This window comes from Lontra canadensis, unplaced genomic scaffold (genome assembly GCF_010015895.1).
Source record: "Lontra canadensis isolate GAN:19392208 unplaced genomic scaffold, GSC_riverotter_1.0 scaffold96, whole genome shotgun sequence".
Taxonomy (NCBI): Eukaryota; Metazoa; Chordata; class Mammalia; order Carnivora; family Mustelidae; genus Lontra; species Lontra canadensis.
In genome coordinates, this window is record NW_022631090.1 from 7,403,038 (window position 1) to 7,427,211 (window position 24,174).

Sequence of the window (24,174 nt, forward strand, 5' to 3'; positions counted from 1 at the left end):
GAAGGATTCCTCCTCAATGGAAACTGATTAGGCAAAAGCAGAGAATGAGAAAGCTTAATGAATTCAAACATCTACAAGTGGTTTGATTTGGTTGCAGTGTTAAGATGTACTTAGGCATGCTTTCTGAGCCATGTTAAAAGACTCTGACTTAGTACTGATGGTAATAACTGGTATTGACATGAAACAGTACTGAGGAAAACTACTGAAGTAGAAGATTTCAAGGAAAAGGTATTAAAACCTCAGATGCCAACAGGGATGGCATGGGGGAAAGTAAGACAAAACTGCAATGGTTCTGTTGTACTTGGAAATAAGTAAGGAATGCCTGGGTGGCTGAGTGGGTTAAGCATCTGCCTTTATCTTAGGTCATGATCCCAAGGGTCTTGTGGTCTTGATCCCTACTCAGCAGGGAGTCTGCTTCTCCCACTCCCTCTCCCTCCTCCCTGCTCATGCTCTCTCTCTTGCTATCTCTCTCTCAAATGAATAAAATCTTTTAGAAAAAAAAAAAGGAAATAAGCAGTGACTTTGATAAAGGTAGTTATATGTATGGACCACTTTTTACCGAAGTTTAGTTGTATGGATTGTGCTGGTCTTGGTTGTACAGAGAAAGGTTAAGAAAAGGTATCTTTGGGTGCCTGGGTGGCTCAGTCGTTGGGCATCAGCCTTTCGTCAGGTCACGATCCCATTGTTCCTGGGATCAAGCCCCGCATCAGGCTCCCTGCTCACTGGAAGGCCTGCTTCTCCCTCTCCCACTCCCCCTGCTTGTGTTCCTTCTTTTGCTGTCTCTCTCTTTCTCTGTCAAATAAATAAATAAAATCTTAAAAAGAAAGAAAGAAAGAAAAAAAAAAGGTATCTCGGGGTGCCTGGGTGGCTCAGTCATTAAGCATCTGCCTTCGGCTCAGGTCACGATCCCAGGCTCCTGGGATGGAGCTCTGCATAGGGCTCTCTGCTTAGTAGGAAACCTGTTTCTCCCTCTCCTATGCCCTCTTCTTGTGTTTCCTCTCTCTCTCCAATAAATAAAAACCTTTTTTTTTTTATTTTTAAAGATTTTATTTATTTATTTGACAGACAGAGACCACAAGTAGGCAGAAAGGCAGAGAGAGGAGGGGAAGCAGGCTCCCCGCTGAGCAGAGAACCTGATGAGGGGCTCAATCCCAGGACCCTGAGATCATGACCTGAGCCAAAGGCAGAGGCTTAACCCACTGAGCCACCCAGGCGCCCCAATAAATAAAAATCTTAAAAAAAAAAAGGCATTTTTTTTTCTTTGCTGAGAAAGAGGAAGAGACTAAAAGACAGAAGAGAAGGAGAATAATTACATAAAGAAATCCCTGAAAAAGCAAGAGGCCAGCATGTCATCTAAAACAAAAGTGGAAAAATTGAATTTGGACTGACAGAGGGCTCTGAGACAAGACAAAAGCATGGATGAAGATGAAAATTGATGTGTTTATAAAAGACAGTGAGGTTGGTGGATAAGAGGTTCAGGCACACCTGATGGCATTTATTTTCTGTGTGAAATAGGAGAAAAGCTTACCTCCTGAGAATAAATATGTAGTAGCTGAGTAGAAGGCTCAAAAGCAGAGGAGAAAGTTTGCAACAGCCACCAAGGAGGATGTAAAAGAACTGAGGAGAATCCAGAAGACTCTGAGTAAAGACATGTAGAAGGATAACCTGGCTAATACCTGTTCATTCTTCAGATTTCAGCTCAGATGTCACTTGCTGAGAGAAGCTGAAATGAGGCCCCTGTTGAAGTTGAAATGAGGCCCCCCTGCTTTATGAGCGCTATGTTTCCTTTAAAGACTTGTAATGGTTTTAATCTTATACTAATTTGTGGGATTATCAGATTAATTTCTACTCCATTAGACTATAAACTCAGTGAGATCAGGGATCATATTCATTTTGCTCACCACTATATGTATTTTGCTCAAAATGTAACACTTAGTTTCCAATCCCTAAAATGTGAAGAATATTAATACTGTTCTGCATGACCAGAATATAGATATAGTTAGGTTAGCAATAAGCTAGAATTTAAGATACAAGGAAGTAATAACTTAAAATGGTTTATGTTGTACCCTCAGTGCCTAGCACAGTGCAAGACACATAGTAGATACTCAATACTTACCTGAATAAATGAAACAAATGTGGCAGAACACCAAGTCCCCTGAATTCCATTCCAGTGCTCTTCCCACTCTATCACAGCAACCCATACCAGATGGTCAACATATTGATTACTATAATAAGGGCCTATGCATATGCATTATTATCTCAATTTTTTAAAAGATGTATTTATTTATGTTAGAGAGAGAGAGTGGGGGTAGGGTTGGTGGAGCAGAGGGAGAGAGAGTCTTAAGCAGGCTCCATGCCTAGCATGGAGCCTAACACGAGGCTCAATGTCACCACCTATGAGATCACAACCTGAGACGCAACTAAGAGCTGGACGCTTAACCGACTGTGCACAGGAACTCCTATCCCTGTTTTACTCAAGAAGAAGATGAGAGCTCTGAAAGATGCAGTATCATATGCAAGTTAAATAGCTAGGATGTGGTGGAATCAGAATTCAATTGCCAGTTTCTCTGGCTCCAAAATATGAGTTATTTCTTCTATTCCATGCTCCCTGCTAAGGTATTATGTGATAAAAGACTTAATCTATGAACCTTCCTAGGGATATGTGCATTTGAAAGCCCCCTCAATATCCCCACTGGCAAAGAAAAACAGAACAAACAAAACATTTCCATATCCAAAGTAGTGACTTCCATGGTAAAATCTTAGGCAAAGGGACTGAGACAGGTCAATGAAGAGAACATTTGTGGGCAGGCACCTGTCAGCCATCTCCTAAATCATCCCAGGTAGGCACCTGTAGTGTGACTGGTCATACTCTATGATCCTGGACATTATCCATCTACCCAGCATAAGTCTTGATTATACAGTGAGAATGAAAGAAATAAATTCCAAACAGCTTATCTTCTCAGCTTTGCTTCAGTGGGACCTTAGACTAGAAGCATGGAATGATGGAAACAGCATGGCTATTGCAGCCACAGAGATCTGGGCAAGACACTTCAGCTCTCTATGCCTCAATTTTCTTATCTATAAAATGAAGGCAACAATATTTGCCATCATAGGGTTTAGGAAATGATTAAATGAGATAGTGCATGTAAATGCCTGCAACATAGTGGGCATTACTCAATTGTTATTACTTGCCTTCCACTTCTTCCACATGCAACAGTCACCCCCTGTTAATTCCTCAAAGACACCCAGAAAAATACATCAAAACGAATAAGCAACCCTCTCCATCCCTACTCCTTTTGTTTAATCCTACCACTTAAATAATAGTTTTTAACAGTTCTTTAAAAAAAAAAAAAAGATTTATTTATTTATTTGAGAGACAGAGAGTATGTGAGTGGGAGGAGGGGCAGAGGAAGAGGGAGAGAGAGAAGATAAGCAGACTCCCTGCTGAGCATTGAGACCTATGCCGGGCTTGCAGGACCCAAGATCATGACCTGAGCTGAAATCAAGAGCTGGCCACTTAACAGACTGAGCCACTCAGGTGCCCCCGTTGTTAACATTTCTATTGCCTTTCACAACATGAGTCCTCATCAGGACATTTGGCTCATTTCACAATTAAAGAAACTAACACGTACAGATAAAGAAACTAAGATGAAGACCACTTAGTCCTTACTATATTATTCTCTGCTCAAAATAATAATAATAGGAGGTGCCTGGGTGGCTCAGTTGTTAAGCACCTGCCTTCCACTCAGGTCATGATCCCAGGGTCCTGGGGTTGAGCCCCACATGGGGCTCTCTGCTCAGCGGGAGCCTGCTTCTCCCTCTTCCACTCTCCTTGCTTCTGTTCCCTCTCTGTCTCTGTCAAATAAATAAATAAAATCTTTTTTTTTTTTTAAGATTTTATTTATTTGACAGACAGAGATCACGAGTAGGCAGACAGGCAGGCAGAGAGAGGGGGAAGCAGGCTCCCTGCTGAGCAGAGAGCCCCATGTGGGGCTCGATCCCAGGACTCTGGGATCATGACCTGAGCCGAAGGCAGAGGCTTTAACCCACTGAGCCACCCAGGCACCCCAGTAAATAAAATCTTTAAAAAATAATAATTTTATGCAACTTACTTAAGTCTTAAACTCTCTAAAACATTTCATACTTTAATAAAATTTGTATCAAAAAACAGCTGCTAGGGGTGCCTGGGTGGTTCAGTGGGTTAAAGCCTCTGCCTTCAGCTAAGGTCATGATCCCAGGGTTCTGGAATCAAGCCCCATATAGAGAGCTTTCTGCTCAGCAGGGAGCCTGCTTCCCCCTCTCTCTTTCTGCCTGCCTCTCTACCTATGTGTGATCTCTGTCAAATAAATAAAATTTTAGGAAAAAAAAAAGCTGCTAAATCCCCAGTATTCATGTCATGATTTCATATACTCTCTTACATGTTAAACAAAGAAAATGAATCTGGAAATATCCAAAGTGAGTACAATGTGTAAAAGTGATGGTCAAATTTAAGTGTTAACTATGTATTTTTTTCAGAAGAAAACAAGCATCAAATGTATGTTAGTTCATTTCAGAACAAAAACAGTGAAAATTGGAATTTTTATTTTAATAACTCTACTATATATGTGTTTAACCATACTACACAAATAAATGAAATCATCACATACAGAAGATATGCAAGTTCCATAAATAAAATCAAACATCATATAAAATATATTAAGTCATTCATTTTAGAGGAGCTGTATGGTTATTTCTGAGCAAAATAGAGAAAAGTTGCAGCAAAGTAGAGAATTCTCAGTTATAGGGGGAAAAAAATCACATAGAAAATAATTTCAGAAAACTTAATTCTAAAATGCAATTATCCTTACCATTTCCAAAGGGCCAGTTTTGCTTATAAGAGATATGATTTTTTATAGGAAATAAAGGCCAATAAAAGAACAACTAGAAATTAAGCAATAGTGTTATTCATATTGATTATCCAGCACCTATTAATTAGCTGCATGCAAAAAAGCAGTATTTCCTCAAATGAATAGATATCATTTCAAACGATTTTTGCTATAAAAAGATTTCTGAGCCCATTTTTTATTAAAATTTTTAAAATTATTTCTAAGTTACCTTTCATCCCCACACTCCCTTTCAGAAACTTCAGTTTCAGACTTACTGTGAGTGAATAATGTGTCCAGTTATATTCAAATTCTTCTGAAATCTGTCTCAATGAACAGCTTCTTAGCTTAATGGATTTTAAATGACCTAAGAAATGAAGACTTTATGTAGGAGGAGCTCTGGTTGATCCACTGAATGTACTGTCATGAGAAAATTTGCATTCAAAGCAGGTCAGCATTCAAGGTTACATTTGTCAAAAGTTTCAGAGGAAATCACGAAGTTCATCTGAGTGATTTTCTTTCCCTTTTAATTAGTTCCTGATATGGCATTTCAGTATGCCAATGTTATTTTACTATGTGACTCACCACATCGGGAATTAAAAGATAATCCAAAGGTAAGTATGTGATTGCCAGGTCTATGCTGTTTCCTCAGAGTGTACAATCCAAAGTACTTCACTGTTTTGAGTTTCAAATACCTTAAGTATGAAAAAGAGTCATAAATGGACAAGGAATCTGGAAACCTAGGTTCTACTCTAGGGTGTCCCTCCCACAATCAACTAGGTGTAGGTGACCTTGGACAATTTCTTAAATTCTTTAGGACTCAGTTTCAAAAAAATAAAATATTAAATGGAACCTCAGAAGTCATCTAGTTTAACCTTCAATTCCAAGTAAAGATTGCCTCTGCATTTCACCAAAAAGGTGGTCAGTTTCTCATATGTAAAATTAGCAGTTGGAACTAAATGATGTCCTAAGTTTCTGATTTCTAAAATCTTTGGTGCTATAATTAAAATTCATTGTCATGTATATGTTTTTTTCCTCCACTGAAAGTTTATCAAATATATCTTCATATAACCAAACAAGATTTTATTTTAGCCCAGGTAAAAGTAAATAAAGAAACTTAGATTGTCACCAAATTGTCCCTCAACCTTTAAGTCTCCGAATTGCCCCTCAACCTTTAAGTCTCCAAAGTAATTGCCATGTCCAGGAACCATGCAAAGCCATAAGAAGATGGAAACTTTGGATGCTTTTCTAAAGTATGTCAGGTACTTATTCCAAAATACAAGTAAATTGAGATTGAATCCAATCCATATAATATCACCTAATTTCCACTGGTTAAAAAGTGTCTTCCTTGGTTCAGAACACAGGTTCACACTTGATAAATTCTCTCATATACCAAAGATACATTTTACAATAAATATGTGAACAAATAAAAGGCAAGGAATCTGAATGAAGAGAAGACCGTGGGTAGAGCCTTCTCTCTATCACTAACTTTATCTTTTACTCTAAGATTTTTTTTTCTTTTTTATTCACTGCATAGTCGATGCTTCACCCTAAATTGAAACTGGGAGGTGGGAAGACATTGAGCGTTGTTTAGGGAGTTCAGTATGTGTTTTACAGATGTCAGCTAGTTTGTCTATTTCACAATCATTTTTTCAAAAATCATTTATCAGACCTACATGAGGAATATAACAATCAGAATTTGCTGACTTGGGGGCACCTGGGTGGCTCAGTGGGTTAAGCCTCTGCCGTCAGCTCAAGTCATGATCTCAGAGTCCTGGGGTCGAGCCCCATCAGGCTCTCTGTTCAGCAGGGAGCCTGCTTCCCCCTCTCTCTCTGCCTGCCTCTCTGCTCACCTGTGATCTCTCTCTGTGTGTCAAATAAATAAATAAATAAAATCTTAAAAAAAAAAATTTGCTGACATGATGGTAAGAAAAAGACCAAGATTCAAAATCGTCTTTCCTTTTCCTGTGATTGCAACTTCAATTAACTGTTTATTTATATTCTTCCATTAAAAAAACTCTCCATGAAGTTTTCTTCAAGCTTCCTGTTTTCCCCAAATCTTCTGACCCTTGCAAACATTTCATTACCCTATACTTTATAGTTTTAATGGAAAGGTACAATTCAATGCAAGTATAATCATATCTTGGAATGATACAGTGCATTTATTCATGCTAACTTATTCATAGATAAATATAGGTAATAAAATACAGTTGGGAAAATTTTTTAAAAATAAAATAAAATACAGTTGAAAGCAATAATGTACCATGCCTCAGATGTTAAATTTCATTAAATATGAACTTCTATCTTGAATTTATAGCATAATCATGAAAACATAGGCAAATCTTTGCTTCATGGTGTGAAGAGAAAGAAATTAAAAAGACAATCCGAGGCACCTGGGTGGCTCAGTCGTTTAGGCATCTGACTCTTGGTGTCAGCTCAGGTCATAATTTCAGGGTCATGAGATTGAGCCCTGTGTCAAGCTCTGTGCTCAGTGAGTAATCCACTTGTCCCTCTCCCTCACCCTCTGCCCCTACCTCTCTTTGCCATACTTTCTCTCCCTCTTTCTCTCCCTCTCTCAAATAAATAATCTTAAAAAAAAAAAAAAGAATTTATTTTAATATACTACAAGTCCTATTTGATGGCTTTCTACTGATATCAATAGAAGTTGCCAATGATAATTGTGTGCTTGTACCTTAGCATTCATTACTCTGCCCCAAATACATGACATGTTGCAACTCCTAATAAAGAGAATTTGGAAGTAAACCTGATTGGTGCAGAGAAAGGAGGCTAGATAAGACTAATTGGAACAGTCCCTCCCTAGCTGGAAGTTAGTCCAAAATCAAGAGACTATAAACCAACATTTGATGCAGGGCAGGGTCAGTGTCACCCAGGAGGGATGAAATGAAGAAGTACATCAAAGCCTCGGGGTGGGGAAGTTCTTCAAGATAGTGGGGATCAAGTCACATTTCTGGGAGAATTGAGCAAGATAATACAAGAAATTCTGCAAGCAATCAACATTCAGTTCTGGAAGGGGGCCAGCAGAAACTAGGCAAGAAGATTTAGGCCTGGGCTCTCCCAGAGACACACAGAACTGAGCTTTCATAAGGGAGCCAAAGTCCAATTAAACACCCAACAGCAGATGGTGGGGTAAGAAACAAAGTCTAAAGCCTGATGCTTACATAGTTTCCCAGGGGCCCAAATCAATTCTAGAAGCAAAGCACACACTAGGCTACTTCCAGACTTCTACCTGGTAAAAGAGAATGGCTCTCACTGGGCCAGAGCTGTGTAAGAACTGAGACTTCCTAGCCTGACACCATGAAGTGAAACTAGGACAGACAAAGGGTACCCAAGTACTATCCCTGGCCTTTCCAGCAGGAACATAGTACTTCATTTTATCGTTTCTTGGCCTTTTGGCTAAGATCAAGTGTAGTACTTCATTTTATCCACTATCCCCCTGGGATAGCTAAGTAGATACTGTGTAGTTTTACAAATGGATATCACTCAAGTTTCAATAGGTTGTTACTTTCCAGAAGTAAAAAATTCAAGAGTAATTCAATAAAATCTAGGTGGGCCTGACACCTACCCCAGTGCTTTCCCTGCACAGTCACACTATTGCTAGAATTCTCTCTGATAACTCAGTTGCTGAACTAGTTGACTAGCAAGGATCTTGATATCTCTTTTGCTGTGTAAAGCTGTAGAACTCCTATTCTGTAGACCATCAAAACAGGAAATGGGTATTCCTAAACTGCTGCTCAAATGAAGTAATCAGCAAAGTCAGTATTTAGTGCCCCAAAGTGTTATTTCCTTTGTAAGTTTAAAAGACACTAAATAAGCAAAAACAAAACAAAAAAATACTAAAAAAATAAAATAACCACTGACTCTTTAGTTTATGTGTACACACACACACACACACACACACACCTCTCTTAATAAAATTCCTGGATTTGAGAACAGTTTTTAAACATTCAGGCAAATGTCAAACTTATAATGTCCAGAGAGCTTTTCTTTTCACATGACACCCCTGGAAAACTGACCTGAAGATTACTTGGTAGGCTTGGCATATTGCACAGAAAAGCAGTGTCTTACAAAGAACAAACTCTGTGAGACAAAAGGCATCTAGACAGCCTGCTTTCCCTGAATTCCAGTCTTTTTATTCTGAAACCAACTAATTTATGAGTCTTGAATTCCCCTCCAGACTACCATAGATTCAACAGCAGAATACCAGAGCTGAGATTCTCAGGAAACCCACACGAACTGAAAAATACAAATAGCAACAGTATGATCCAGTCCCCAGATTAACACCAAACAGGCTTAAACACAGACCCACAGACCACAGGGGTCAGCAGTGGCAGACTCTGCTTTCTATTCACTCACATTCATTCAACCATTTACAGAGCAGCAATGTGTCAAGCACTGTGCTAGATGCTGGGGCTTCAAAGGTGAGCTTAAGACTACCTCATGTAGGTCAATTCTAGTTAAAGCTATGGAAGCCAGAAGCTACTGAATAATTATAGTACTGTGTGATAAGAACAGCATACTCTGACACAATCTACAGAATCTTTGTCAGCTAAGGAGCTCAGAGAAGAGAACAACTCATTCGATCTGCTTTGTGATGAGAAGGATATCTTCAGGCAGAAATGGTTTTGGGGGTCACTCTTGCTCCTGATGTCAAATTGTGGTATAGTAAAAAAAAAAATATTTGGTCTTTGTCTCCAGTTTCTGGCACAGAGCTTCTAAAACCCTTAGAAATTCCTGAGTGACAGAAGTGTCTTTTGTTAGTCATAATGAGTCCCTTTCAACCATACCTGAGCTTATGCTGAGGTGACTATTGGTGAGCTCCTAGATAGCTTCAGGATGGGGGTCAGTTGCCAGAGGAAGCCACCATGAGATCAGAGGGTAAGAACTATCAGCCCCACCCCCAACCGCCCACACCACCGACCTCCTGGGCGGGGTGAAGAACTGGACGTTGATTTCAATCACCAGTGGTAAATGATTTAATCAGCTGGAATGGACCTAAGGTAGACAAGTGCTATCCCTGACCTCTCTAGCAGGAACATAGGTATTACTTTATTTTATCCATTTATCTCCCTGAGATAGCTAAGTAGATACTATTTCAGTTTTACAAATGGGTATCATTCAAGTTCCAATAGGTTAAGTCACCTTCCAGAAGTCAAAAATTCAAGAGAGGGTGCCTGGGTGGCTCAAATGGAGACGTGTCTGCCTTTGGCTCAGGTCATGATGAGATTGAGTCCCTCATCAGGCTCCCTGCTCAGTGGGGGCCCTGCTTCTTCCTTTCCCTCTGTTGCTCCCCCTGCTTGTACTCTTTTGCCCTCTCTCCCAAATAAATAAATAAAATCTTTAAAAGATTCAAGAGAAATAAAATCTAGGTGGACATGACAACCAGGTCCATGCCTTAGTAATGAAGCATCCATAAAATGCCTAAACAGCCATGTTCACGGAACTTTTGCATTGGTGAACACATGGAGGTACTAGGAGGGTGACATGCCTAGAAAGAAAAATGGAAGCTCCTCAAGATTCATCACCCCTACACACATGCACACGTGCGCCCCTTGCCCTAAGCATCTTTTCCATTTGGAGTTGTATCCTTTATAATAAACATGTAAGAGTTAGTAAAGTATGTTCCTGAGTTGTTCTAGTGAGTTATCAAACCTGAGAAGGGTCATGGGAACTTCTGAATTTATTACTGGTTAGTCAGAAGTACCATGACTCTCATTTGGCATCTGAAGCATGGATAGTCTTTGTGGGACTGGGTCCTTATCCTGTGGAGTATTTGTTAATTACATGTATAATGTACTATATAGCGTGTGTAATATAACTACATGTATCATGTCGGAATTGAACTGAATGATAGGATACCCAATTGGGGTCAGAGAATCCGAGCCTGGATAATTGCTTGATGTCAGAAAACATCCTTGACAAGTCAACCTTCTTTATAACTGTTTCTTTATGCATCAAATAGCCACCTATTTGGAAAGGCCTAGGTCTTTCAGGAAGCTTATCAAGATAAATATGTCTGATACACTGTGGTAAAGACTGCTAATTTTTTCTCAGTATCCATTCTCCCCTTCTTTCTTTTGGTAACTGAAACTCATGAACTTTAGCTGGGTACACAGCCTCCCAATCAAAGACTGTATTTTCCAGGCTTTGCAGTTTGATATGAAGATATGACAGAAATTTAGAGGATGATATGCAAACACAGCAATATGTGCAACCTTTGGATCATGTTTTGACAAGAAAATCTCTTGTCCTCTTCCTTCTCTCCCCTCACTCAACCAGTAGGTTATTCCACAGACATGACAGTAAGGACCATATCTGACCACAAAGTCAACACACTAGGAAATGGCAAAGCAAAAGGGTAGAAGGATTCTGGGCCACGAATGGCCTGCCGCAGAGCTGCCTGCTCACCTTTGGTCTGTTACTTGAGCCATAATATTTTGAGGTGTCTTGATTATGGCAACTTACCTTGTACCCTAAATAATACAGAAATAAATTTTCATTAAAGTGCAAGTGATATTACTTAATGTGTTATTCTTCCCAAAGTCACTTGTACCTGGAACCGCAAAATCAAAGAATGTATAAAGTCCAAAGGAAAAATATCTTAATGATATTTCAGACCTAGTCACAGGCCAGAGGTTTTTGGTTTGGGTTTTGGTTCATTTTTGCTTCCCTTTGAATCTCAGCATACTAATCATTGCCTACTCTGTCACTCCTTTAAGTTTGGTCCTGACTCTAAGCTCTCACCTATCGGGTTTTCTCCTTAGTAGGTGATTTCCTTAAGAACAGGAAGTATGCCTTACTTGTCTCTATACAACTAGTTCCTAGAATATAGCATATGTTCAGTAAATATGTATTGAATGCTTCTAGCGAAGGTAACCACAACAGCCATATTTCCTTTAAAAAAAAAATTCCTCCACATATAACTTTTATTCTAATAGTGCAAATAAATAAATGACCAAAAAATAATGACAGAATAGGCTGACATTGTTGGTTGAAACTTGTCAGGCTGTATGTTTAATGATTACCCATGGTCTTTAGTTGTCATAATGATCCCATGATGTATATACTACCATTGACATTCCCATTTTATGGAAAAGATAACTGACGCTCAGAGAAGTAAAAAAAAAAAAAAGAAGAAGAAGAAGAAATTAAAAAAAAAAAACTTTCTCAAGATGTTATATTTAGGAAATAGCTGAAATAGGGATTTTTTTTAATATAAAGTTTTTTTATTTATTTGAGGGAGAAAGAGAACAGGCAGTGGGGAGGGGCAGAGGGGGAGAGAGAGAGAGAGAGAGAGAAAGAGAGAAGCAGACTCCTTGCTGAGCAGGAAGCTCAACTCAGGGCTCTATCCCAGAACCTGGAGATCATGGCCTGGGCCCAAGGTAGACGCTTTACTGACTGAGCCACCAGGCACCCCTGAAATAGGGATTTGAACCCAGGATTGCTTAACATTAAAAGACACTTTCTTAGCTACAATGTAGTCTACCACATTAACCTCCACAAATGGCCTGGTAATGTGTAGGGTGGCAAGGGAAAAAAAAAATCAGCCTGGTTTAAGAATGAGTTACAGATAATTAAACTAATCTAGATTAGGTGTTATGAGAGAGCCAAATTAATACAAATTATATCATACTTGTAAAAAACTTTTACTAGTTTCCTGATCAATGAATATCTTTACCTTGAAAATCTGTTCATGGGGAATTTTTTTAATTTGGTCTAACCCTGGGGCGCCTGGGTGGCTCAGAGGGTTAGGCCTCTGCCTTCAGCTCAGATCATGGTCTCAGGTCCTGGGATCAAGCCCCGCATCAGGCTCTCTGCTTAGCAGGAAGCCTGCTTCCCCCTTTCTCTCTGCCTGCTGCTCTGCCTACTTGTGATCTCTCTGTGTCAAATAAATGAATAAAAACCTTTGAAAAAAAAAAATCTGGTCTAACCCTTAGAATAGTTATTTAAAAACTTAAGAAAACTGCCAGCTCTGGAATGTTCGTAAAGACTGCTATTTTGCATAAATATTTCAGAGAAAAATGGAAAAAAACAGCATAGGCAGAAAATAAACTTCATGGGACCAGTTTGAATGTAGTATCTGCTATCAAGCATTTTGTTAATCAATTATATTTCTAAATTTGCTATTTTATAAAAATATTCAAACCTACATAAAAGTAGAAATAGCTAAATGAAATCAAATGTACCCATTATTCAGATTCAACAATTATCAAGCTAATATTTATTAATCATGTCATGAGAACTGACATTCCTATTCCCAGACATCAGTAAGTATGTTCACAGAAACTGAAACTGGTAATGCTGAAACAAATCTAAAAACTCGAGTCTAACACTCTCTTTTTATAGCCAAGAAAATCAAGTACCTGAATGAAGAGATGATCTAATCAAGGTCATTCATAAGCCTTTATAACAATCAGTTTTCTGGGATGCCTGGGTGGCTCAATCAGTTAAGTATCTATCTTCAGCTCAGGTCATGATCCCAGGATCCTGGGATCGAGTCCCGCGCCAGGCCCCCTGCTCATTCGGGAGCCTGTTTCTCACTCTGCCTGCTGCTCCCCCTGTTTGCATTCTCTCTCTTTTTGACAAATAAGTAAATAAAATCTTTTAAAAGATTTTTTTAAAATATCAGTTTTCTAATTCATATTGCTATTTAGTGTTAAACACATTTTAATTTACTAAAATCCTTTGAAAACAAGTAATGAACTTCAGTAAAAGCCTTTTCTCTATAAATCCGTTAATACAGACTAGGTTAGTCTCCAAATATATGTCTTTTCTACCTAAATATTTTCCATAAATATAAGTTACAAAACAACTCTCCCATTTATCCCCTTTCAAATATAAATGAATTATAAAATAAACAGTTCTTCAATCAAAAGAATTCAGAGAAACAATCATATGGAATTTTACCATAACATCATGATCTTTTCCAATTTGTCTCTTGATAATGCTGAGATAGGAACAACCACATAATGAACTTGTTAATGAACTATTAACAGGAAACCAGAGTGTACACATGTGTGTCCTCAGATTGAGGCTTAATAAAATTAGGAAGTTAAGCTCTAGCTGGAGACCAGACAACCAGCAGAAAATTCCTTCAGCCAGGGCACATCATACTTTCAGGAAAAAATAAAGATCAACAACACATATTAATTTCCTCAAGTTGTCATTCTATTAGTGGCAGGCATATGGGTTCTCAAATGCTTAAGCAGGCTACTAAACAGGGTTTCAAAATCATCTCATCTATTATTCTTTACATTTAATTTAGAAAAAAACCACAGATCGTATGGGTCATAGTCACTGCATATTAACATGTGACTTTAAAGTGGCTATATTGCCTGAAAAGAGAAGAGCTAGATCTTTTACACTAATACTGAGATGATCTTGTGAGTGGTATTTCAGATTGGCAGCACATCTTTGAAGAAATGTTTTCTTTCTTTCCTCAGACCATGACCTACTTTCTCCCTAGGTTACTGCCATTTAGTGATTCATTGATTCATCCAGTCGGTTACTAATTCAGCAAATAGTTACTGAGTTTGTGTTAGGTCACGGGGCTATAGCAATGAGTGAACAAACTCCTGCTCTCATTGAATTGACTTTCCAGTAATGGAGATAGATCATAGATAAAGAATCAGAAATGCATTAGGTCATGATAAATGCCATTAAAAAAGAGCAGGGTAAGATGTTAGATAATGATGGGTGAAGTGAGGGAAAGAGGCTATTTTAGAAAGGAAGATGAGGACGGCCTTTGTAGGAAGAACCTGAATAAAGGATGGAGAGAGTCATGAAGAGGACTAAGTGGAGAGTGTTTCAGGCAGGTGGAATAGCAAGTGCAAAGGCCCTGAAGAGGGACCGTGTCTGGTGGGCGGATGCTAGGAGGCCTGTGTTGCTGGAGCAGAGTAAGCAGGAAAGAAAGGAGGATAAGTCAAAGAGGTAGAGGGGACAGTTTGTGTGGTGCCTCCTAGGCTAGTTTAGTTTGACATTTTGTTCTGAATGAGATAGGAAGCCACTGAAAGGGTCTGATGTTTGATCAGGGAAATATATACAATTAGTTCTGTTTTAAAGATAACTCTGGGGGCGCCTGGGTGGCTCAGTGGGTTGGGCATCTACCTTCGGCTCAGGTCATGGTCCCAGGGTCTTGGGATCGAGCCTTGCATCAGGCTCCCTGCTCAGAGGGGAGCCTGCTTCTTCCTCCACACCCCCACTCCAGTTCTCTCTCACTATCATTCTCAAATAAATAAATAAATAAATAATCTTAAAAAAAAAAAAAAAAGATAACTCTGGCTGCTGATCCCAGGACTCTGGGAAGATGCTTAACCCCCACCCAGGGGCCCCTTTATACCTGAAACTTATAACACTGTGTATCAACTATACTCAAATAAAAAAGAAACTTGGAGGGGCACTTGGGTGGCTCAGTCATTAAGAATTTGTCTTCAGCTCAGGTCATGATCTCAGGGTCCTTGGATCAAGGCCTGCATTGGGCTCCCTGCTCGGCAAGAGCCCTGCTTCTCCCTCTGCCTCTCCCCCTGCTGTGTACCCTCTCTCACTGCATCTCTCTCTGTCAAATGAATAAATAAAATCTTTTTATAAATAAATAAATAAATAAAATATATGTTTAAAAAAATTTGGAGCACCTGGTAGAGCATGAAATGCTTGCTTTCAGAGTTGTGAGTTTGAGTCCTGTGTTGGACAGAGAGATTACAAAAGGAAAGAAGGAAGGGAGGAAGGAAGGAAAGAAGAAAGGAAGGTACTTAAATAAATAAATAATGTGGAGGGGGTTTTTTTTGGCAATCCTTCTTTCTTGTGTCACCAAATTGTTGCGTGATATCCAGTTACTGCTAGTTTTGGGTGCTCTTTTTGGTACATTTCCCCCTTATTTGTTGTATACTGGGTTTAAAAGTTAAGAGCAAAGTTACGTACAATTTTCTTTCGTTCTGAGCTACTCTCTAGCATACATATATGACACATAGAAGAAGACACAGAATAGTTAAAAGAAAATGAACATATACATACTAAATTGATCATACTAGTTCCATATCTGAATATAGTATCTAAGGGCATTAATCTGGAGTCATATTGCCTGGGTTCAAATCTCAGAACCATCATTTACTAGCTATGCGACCCTGGAAAATTTACTGAACGGGGTGCCTGGGTGGCTCAGTGGGTTAAAGCCCCTGCCTCCAGCTCGGTCACAATCCTGGGGTCCTGGGATCGAGCCCCACATCGGACTCTCTGCTCAGCAGGGGAGCCTGCTTCCTCCTCTCTCTCTCTCTGCCTGCCTCTCTGCCTACTTGTGATCTCTGTCAAATAAATAAATAAATTTAAAAAAAATGTATTGAACATCTCTATGCTTCAGTTTCCTCATCTTTAAAATGGGGGATAGTAATAGGGTTTACATCATAGTAAGAATTAAATGAATTTATATGTATAAAGCATCTACTGTATGCCTGACACACACACACAGGTAGCCTCTGTATGAATTAGGTGATGGAATATTTTGATCAGAAAGTAATTAAAGCTCCAGGATACTAGGACGACTCGGTTGGTTAAGCATCTGACTTCGGCTCAGGTCATGATCCCAGGGACGGAGCCCCACATCAGTCTCCTTGCTTGGCAGGGAACCTGCTTCTCCCTCTACCTGCCGATGCCCCTGCTTGTGCTCACTCTCTCTCCATGAAATAAATAAGTAAAATCTTTTAAAAAAGGGTAAAGCTCCATCTGTCATTTACTTGTCAGTATTTCCCCTTGCTACCTACTGGGTTTAAGTCTCAATATTAGCACCACTCTTTTCAGACAAGCTCCCAAAGCAGGAATTATTTTCTCTAAACACCCCATTGATATTTACCTAAAGTACTCAACAGGTCTGTGTGGGAAAGAAGCAGTGTTAGTTTTTCACATTTGTACTGCATGACTAATTCTTATCTTGAGTATTGTGCAAAGTATAGAGACTAGGACTGGTAAACTTTAGTGATGTATAAGGAATGAATATGTGAATATGTGGATGCATGCATAAATGAAATAAAAAATTCTAGAAGAGGGAGGATAAACATAATGAAAAAGTATCAAAAGGGAGGGAAATGAGAAAGCAAAAACTGCTAAGCCACCAAAGATCTCATTCCCCACTTGGCAACTGTTCCTAAGCCTCGTGCATTTTTTTTTTAAAGAGGAACCATTTTCTGTAAATGCTTAACAGAAATCCCTTAAGTTCCACTGTTGATACAAAAGAGGCCCCTCCTTTGGAAAAAATGAAGTTCAGAATGTCTCAGGATACAATATCCACAAATAATTGTAAATGCCCTAACATGAAATAACAATAACCAGATCCCTTCCCTGGCTTATCAATTCCGTATGCCAAATTGGGTTACAGAAACTCAGGGACTCAGATGACAGAATAAAGGATTGTGAGGAAGCCAATGTAGAAAAACTGTTAACATTTTCACTTCTCGCTAAAGGTTGGAAAACTTAAATTAGGGGCAAGGGGTAATGGAAAATATCTTACAAATCTTTCAAGTAAAATTGGCCACACATGTAAAATTGATTTGTAATAACTATTAAAAAGTGTCATTTTTTTCCTGAATAACCTCTGTGATGAGGTAGCCATGCAAATCTTTACAAGCCTTTATAAAGACCTCACTTATGCCCAAAAGTCAGATAAGCATTGCAAAAGATACAGATGGGTATACAATACCTGAAAAGTACATGAAAATGAGAGAAACTAAAGAACAGGTCCAGAATGGTATGGAATCAAGGGTTAAACTACTGAGAATGGATTCTGAGGGCATTCAGAAGAGGCAGAAAAGGGTGAGTACAGACTACTCTCCTGAGCTCCAGACCATCATATCAAATTGCTTAGTAGAAATTTTTACCTGGATATTTCACAGGTGAGTCAAGCACAACATGTCCAAGTATGAATTGATCATCATCCTCCCCCACGCAGAACTGGTCTTCCTCCTCTGTTTCAGATTTCATAGAATGGCACTGCTAACCAGTTGCTAATGCCAGATAAGATAATCCTAGTTCTCTCCCCTCATTTCATCCACCACAATCAATCTAACAACAAATTCTGTCAACAGCAATTCCTAACTACTCAAATCTGTGCATCTCCCTGTATTCCCACCACCATTGCTCTAGTTCCATTATCTTCTTCATGATGCCTCTCAACTGGGCTTCCTGCCACTGTGCTTACCCTCCCTCCAAAGCATTCTCTACTTAGCAGTCACAAGATCAAAATGCAGATTGGACTGGGTTATTCTTCCATTTGCAACATATTCTACTGCTCTTCAATTTCAACACTATAGGGTTCATGACATACAAGGCACCCCATGGTTGAGCCTCTGCTTATCTTCTTGACTTGGATTTTTCACCTCTCAGTAAAACCATACCAAACATTTGGAATTTCCCCCAATACACCATGAATTTCTTATGCTTCATTGCCTTTCAACTGGGAGCTCCATCAAAATGTAGTAGGGCAAGCATGTCGGCAAGACTTTCAGTTAGGGAATACTTTCAATAATCCAAAGAGAAGATAATGAGATCTTCCGATTTATCATTCAAAAATCCACTCAAACATCATCCCCTCACTGAAACACATAGCCTGAGTTTCCATAGACACATATGGAAAAATTCTTCCTGATATCACAGCATTAAGTAGAATGCATCATAATTGTCTCTATTTCTCTACCTCTGTGAACTGGGCTGTGAGCTTCTTGAGGAAATGAAATATATTTTTGTTTATCTCTATGTCCTTGGACTCTAACATACAGTGCATTGCTAGTGGGGCCAGAGAGATGGGTCACAGGAAGGGAATTATGAGGGAGAACTTGAATTGTCTGGGAAAGCAAAACCTGATATGGTCCAGCAAATGTGGTTTTTATTTGGGACAAAGTATCTTGATTGTGTATAAATTTGGGCTGCTTTTCCCTTCATTTAATAGAATAGTGATATTGGCCTTCCACATCACCATGACCCTTTTACACTGCCACATTGCTTGACAATTCTTATTTGTTATGTCACTCAAATATTTAATGACACAGACAGAATCTAATTCCAAGCTACATAGATACTGCTTACTATGGACACCTTGGGGAAAAAAATTGGAAAGCTATGAACATTCTATTACATAAAGTTTAGTGGGATTTTCTTGTGACCAATACATGCCACATTTAATTTCTTAACTACTGTCTATGATATTTAATATGAGGAAAATTCCCATAATGCCAACCATTTGTTTGTATTTCCATAAATGTCAAATTAGTACCTCTCCCTTCTCCTCACCCTTTATTCTAGAAGAGCCCAAAAAGAAAAATATCATCTCTAAAATCATAAGACATACCTTTTGTATGAGTCTCTGTCTACAATGGCACCCTTCCTGTGTCTCTCCTCTTTAAAGAACATACTCTTTTGGGAGGAGGAAGATGATATTGGAGTAGGAGGACCCTAGGCTTACCTTATCCTATGAATATAACTAGATAACTATCAAATCATCCTAAATACCTCAGAAATCAACCTGAGGACTACAGAACAAACTCCACAAATAAAGGGAGAGAAAAGACCACATCAAACAAGGTAAGGCAGAGAGGTGGTTTAGGGGAGAAATGGATTATGGCTGCTGTGGAAGAGAGGGAGCCATGGTTACAGAGAAGAGCAAGAGAGAGAGGAATGCATAGGGAAATGCTCAAAGAGAACATTTCCACATACTTATTGGCTTGGAAAATGAGAGGGTTTGAATTTCATGAGTTCTTTCAACTAGCAGGGCTTAACGCTGGGGGTTTTAAAATTTAGTGAAGTTGATTGGGATGGAGCCCAGAGGGAATAGTGCTGCTCTTGGAGAGAAGGCAAGAAAAACAAGCCAGGGGCACACAGACTGGAAACAGCAATTAGAGGAGTTTCTGGGGCACACAGTGGGGGGATTATTTGTTCTTTTATGAGCATGTCCCTGACAGGCAGTGTTCAGAGAAACCTCTCCCAGAACAAAAGAGTTGGCATGTGCCATTTCCCTCCTCCCACCCCTCAGCATAAACACAGAGCCACCTGTGGGAAACAGCAAAGCACAGACACTGGCTGCTGAAATTGCTTACACTAAGCCCCACCTTCTTGTGCTCCAGGGAAACTGCCTTTCTCAGTTACACTTTGTCCCAGCCAGGCAGCCCCCTCACCCAGAAGATCAGCACAAACTCCTACTCATATCACAACTCCCAACCAGAGAGTTTTGTAGGGCCTCAGTTCCAGTGGAGGTGGTGTCAGGTCTCATTTCAAAAGCAGACCAGAGAGCACCTAGTTAAAACTCACCACGTGCAGGCCCTGGGAACAAATACTGCTCAACCAGGTGAGGAGAGCCTCTGTAGACAACTGGCCTGAAGGATAGAACAGCCAGAACACAACAGCAGAGCTGAAGCAGATACACTGTAGACAAACTGTGAAGTGTCAGGCCTATGGTACTACACGATCTCTTCTTCAAAAGGCCAGTACTTTGAGGAACAAGAGACATAACTAGCTTCTCTAATACAGAGAAGAAGGCAGAGACTTAAACAAAAAGAGAAAAACAAAGAAATTTATCCCAAATGAAAGAACAAGATAAGGTCAAGCCAAAGATCTAACCAAAACAGATATAAGTAACATGCTTGATGGAGAATTTAAAGCAACTATTAAAAGGATAGTAAATGGACTTGAGAAGACTAGAAGACAACAGTGAAACCCTTACCCCAGAGACAAAAAAAAAGTTTAAAAAGAATCAGAGATTTTTTTTTAAAGATTTTATTTATTTATTTGAGAGAGAGAGAGAGAGAGAGCATGAGTGGGGGTGAGGAGCAGAGGGAGAGGGACAAGCAGACTCCCCACTGAGCAGGGAGCCCAATATGAGGCTCCATCCCAGGACCCTGAGATCATGACCTGAGCTGAAGGCAGACACTCCACTGACCAAGGCACCTAGGCACCCCAAGCAGGACATTTTTAAACACAATCTTTCCAAACCAGAAGGGAGTGGCATGATATATTAAAAATGCTGAATGAAACAAATCTGCAGCCAAGAATGCTCTATCCAACAAGACTATCATTCAGAATAGAAGTAGAGAGAAAGAGTTTCCCAGGAAAACAAAAACTGAAGAAGTTCATGACCACTAAACCAGTCCTGCAAGAAATATTCAAAGGCACTTTGAGTGGAAAAGAGAGACCAAAAGTGACAGTATAAAAGCAGGAAACACAAAAGCAGTAAAAATTAATATTTCTATTAAAAAAATCCAAAGAACTCACAAAAAGGAATTAAATATAAAAACGTGTGTCTAAAATATAGGGAGGAGAGAAGTAAGGAATGAGTTCAAGCCGAAAGACCATTAACTTAATATAGACTGTTACATGCATAACAGGTTACATATAAACATAATGGTAACCATATATTAAAAACCAGTAATAAATATGCAAAGAATAAAGAGAAAGAATTCCAGGCATATCACTAAAGAGGTGAAAAACCTACACTCTGAAAACTATAAAATATTAATGAAAAAAACTGAAGATGACACAAAGAAATGGAAAGATATTCCATGCTCATGGATTAGAAGAACAAATATCATTAAAATGTCTATACTACCCAAAGCAAACTATACATTTAATGCAATCTGCATCAAAATACCAACAACATTCTTTTGCAGAGCTAGAACAAACAACCCTAACATTTGTATGGAACCACAAAGACACCAAATAGCAGAAGCAATTTTGAAAAAAAAAAAAAGCAAAGCTAGGGGCGTCTGGGTGGCTCAGTGGGTTAAAGCCTCTGCCTTGGGCTCAGGTCATGATCCCAGGATCCTAGGATTGAGCCCTGCATTGAGACTCTCTGCCTCAGAGAGAGAGGGGGAAGTAGGCTCAGCACAGAGCCTACTTCCCCCTCTCTCTTTGCCTGCCTCTCTGCCTACTTGTGATCTCCATCTGTCAGATAAATAAATAAAATCTTAAAAAAAAAAAAGAAAAAAAAAGCTAGAGGCATTATAATTCCAGACTTCAAGTAACATTACAAAGCTACAGTAAACAAAACAGTATGGTACTGGCAAATAGATCAATGGAACACAACAGAAAACTCAAAAATAACCCCAAAATTATGTGGTTAATTGATCTTCAACAAAGCAGGAAAGAATATCTATAGGAAAAAGAGAGTCTTTTCAACAAATGATTTTGGGAAAACTGGATATCAACATGCAAAAGAATGAATTGGACCACTCTCTTACCCCATACACAAAAATAAACTCAAAATGAATTAAAGACCTAAATGTGAGACCTGAAGCCATAAAACTCATAGAAGAGAACACAGGCAGTAACTTCTTTGACTTTGGCCATAGCAACTTCTTTCTAGATATGTCTCCTGAGGCAGGGAAACAAAAGCAAAAATGAACTATTGGGACAACCTCAAAATAAAAATCTTCTGTACAGTGAAGGAAACAATCAACAAAACTAAAAGGCAACCTACAGAATGGGAGAAGATATTTGCAAAGGACAATACATAAAGAACTGAGGGGTGCCTGGGTGGCTCAGTCAGTCTACCATCTGACTTTGGCTCAGGTCATGATCTTGGGGTCAAGGGACCAAGTCCCATGTTGGGCTCCATGTTCAGTGGGGAGTCTGCTTTTCCCTCCCATTCTCCCCCTGCCCTCTTCCCACTAATTCTTCCTCACTCTCTGTCTCTCTCTCTCTCAAATAAATAAATAAAATCTCTTTACAAAAAAGAAGAAAAAATAATTGATACAACTCAATACCCAAAAAACAAATAATCCAATTAAAAAATGGGCAGGAGACATGAAGAGACATTTCTCCAAAGAGGATATACAGATGGCCAACACATGAAAAAGATGCTCAACGTCATTCATCATCAAGGAAATGCAAATCAAAACTACCATGAGATATTACTTCATACCTGTCAGAATGGCTAAAATCAACAATGCAAGAAACAAGATGTATGGGCAAGAATGTAGAGAAAGGAGAACTCTCTTGTACTGTTGGTGGGAATGCAATCTAGTGCAGCCAGTGTGGAAAACAATAAGAAGGTTAAAAGCAGAACTACCCTATGATCTAGCAATTGCACTACAGGTTATAAGAGATACACCCCAATGGTTATGGCAGCATTATTAACACTAGCCAAATCATGGAAACAGCCAAGTGTCCATCAACTGATCAATGGATAAAGAAGATATACTGAAGTATATATGACTATTACTCAGCCATAAAAAATTAGTTAAATCTTGCCATTTGCTAGGACATGATAGTGCTAGACAGTATAATGCTAAGTGAAATAAGTCAATCAGAGAAAGGCAAATACCTTATGAACTCACTCATATGTGGGATTTAAGAAACAAAACAAAGGAGCAATGGGAAAAAAAGAAAGGCAAACCAGGAAACAGACTCTTAACTATAGAGAATAAACTGACTGTCACCAGAGGGGAGATGGGTGAGGGATGGGGAAATAGGTGATGGGGATTAAGGAGTGCACTTGTGATGAACACTGGGTATTACATGGAAGTGTTGAATTACTCTATTGTAAATGTGAACTAATATTACATTGTATGTTAATTAATTTAAATAAAAACTTTTTAAAAAAGAACAAATTCTTTTGAATTGTTTCCACTTTTGAAGTAAAACAGAACTTGTTACCTTAAAATATGCTTCTTTGGTATAAGGATTTATTTTAGGCTGATTTTTTTTGTTTTTTAACCTGCAGATTTAGGAAAAGCCCTTTACTCTCCCTCAACTGTCTAAATTCTCATTTGAAAGGGAGCTTAAACCAGGAGAAGGACTATTAGCAGAGATACCTTTTTTCCTAAGAAACTTACCTGCATAACAGGGCAAACTTTGTTTTCCAAAAATCTCTCACCTTCTTGTGAATGGCCTTCTTCCGTTTTGTATTCCCAGAACCCTATCCCTTTCCTTGGCTCAGTACGTCTTATAAGCCTCAATTATCCGGCTGCCCTTTAGGTCTTATATTTTTATGGGACACCCATACATATGAAATTTGGGGTTTTTTCCTGTCAATCTTCTTCTTTTTTTAGATTTTATTTATTTATTTAAGAGAGAGAGTGTATGTGTGAAAGAAAGAACACGGGTGAGGGTTGGAGCAGAGCGAGAAGCAGACTCCCCAATGAGCAGGGAGCATTACAAAGGCCTCAATTCCAATCATGGCTTGAGTCTAAGGCAGAGCTTTAACCAACTGAGCCACCCAGGCACCCCTCTTCTTTTAATCTTTGGTCAATTTGATTTTTAGACCAAAGAACCTAGAAGGGATGAAAGGAAAATTATTCCACCCCTACAGTAGGCAACAACA

At 39.1% G+C, this 24,174-nt stretch overlaps 1 protein-coding gene across 3 annotated transcripts in view; it reads right to left on the minus strand.

The window, feature by feature from the left end:
* Nucleotides 1-24,174, minus strand: part of IL13RA2 (interleukin 13 receptor subunit alpha 2) — a 69,409-nt gene that overhangs the window by 41,228 nt on the left and 4,007 nt on the right. Inside the window, exon 1 of one of the 3 annotated variants that reach the window (XM_032837116.1) lies at nucleotides 5,141-5,160. The exons of 1 other annotated variant lie outside the window; for it this stretch is intronic. The gene's annotated coding sequence lies outside the window, so the exon portion shown is untranslated. Of the gene's footprint in view, nucleotides 1-5,140; nucleotides 5,161-24,174 lie in introns of those variants that run through there. One more of the 3 variants, XM_032837121.1, reaches the window with a different exon arrangement.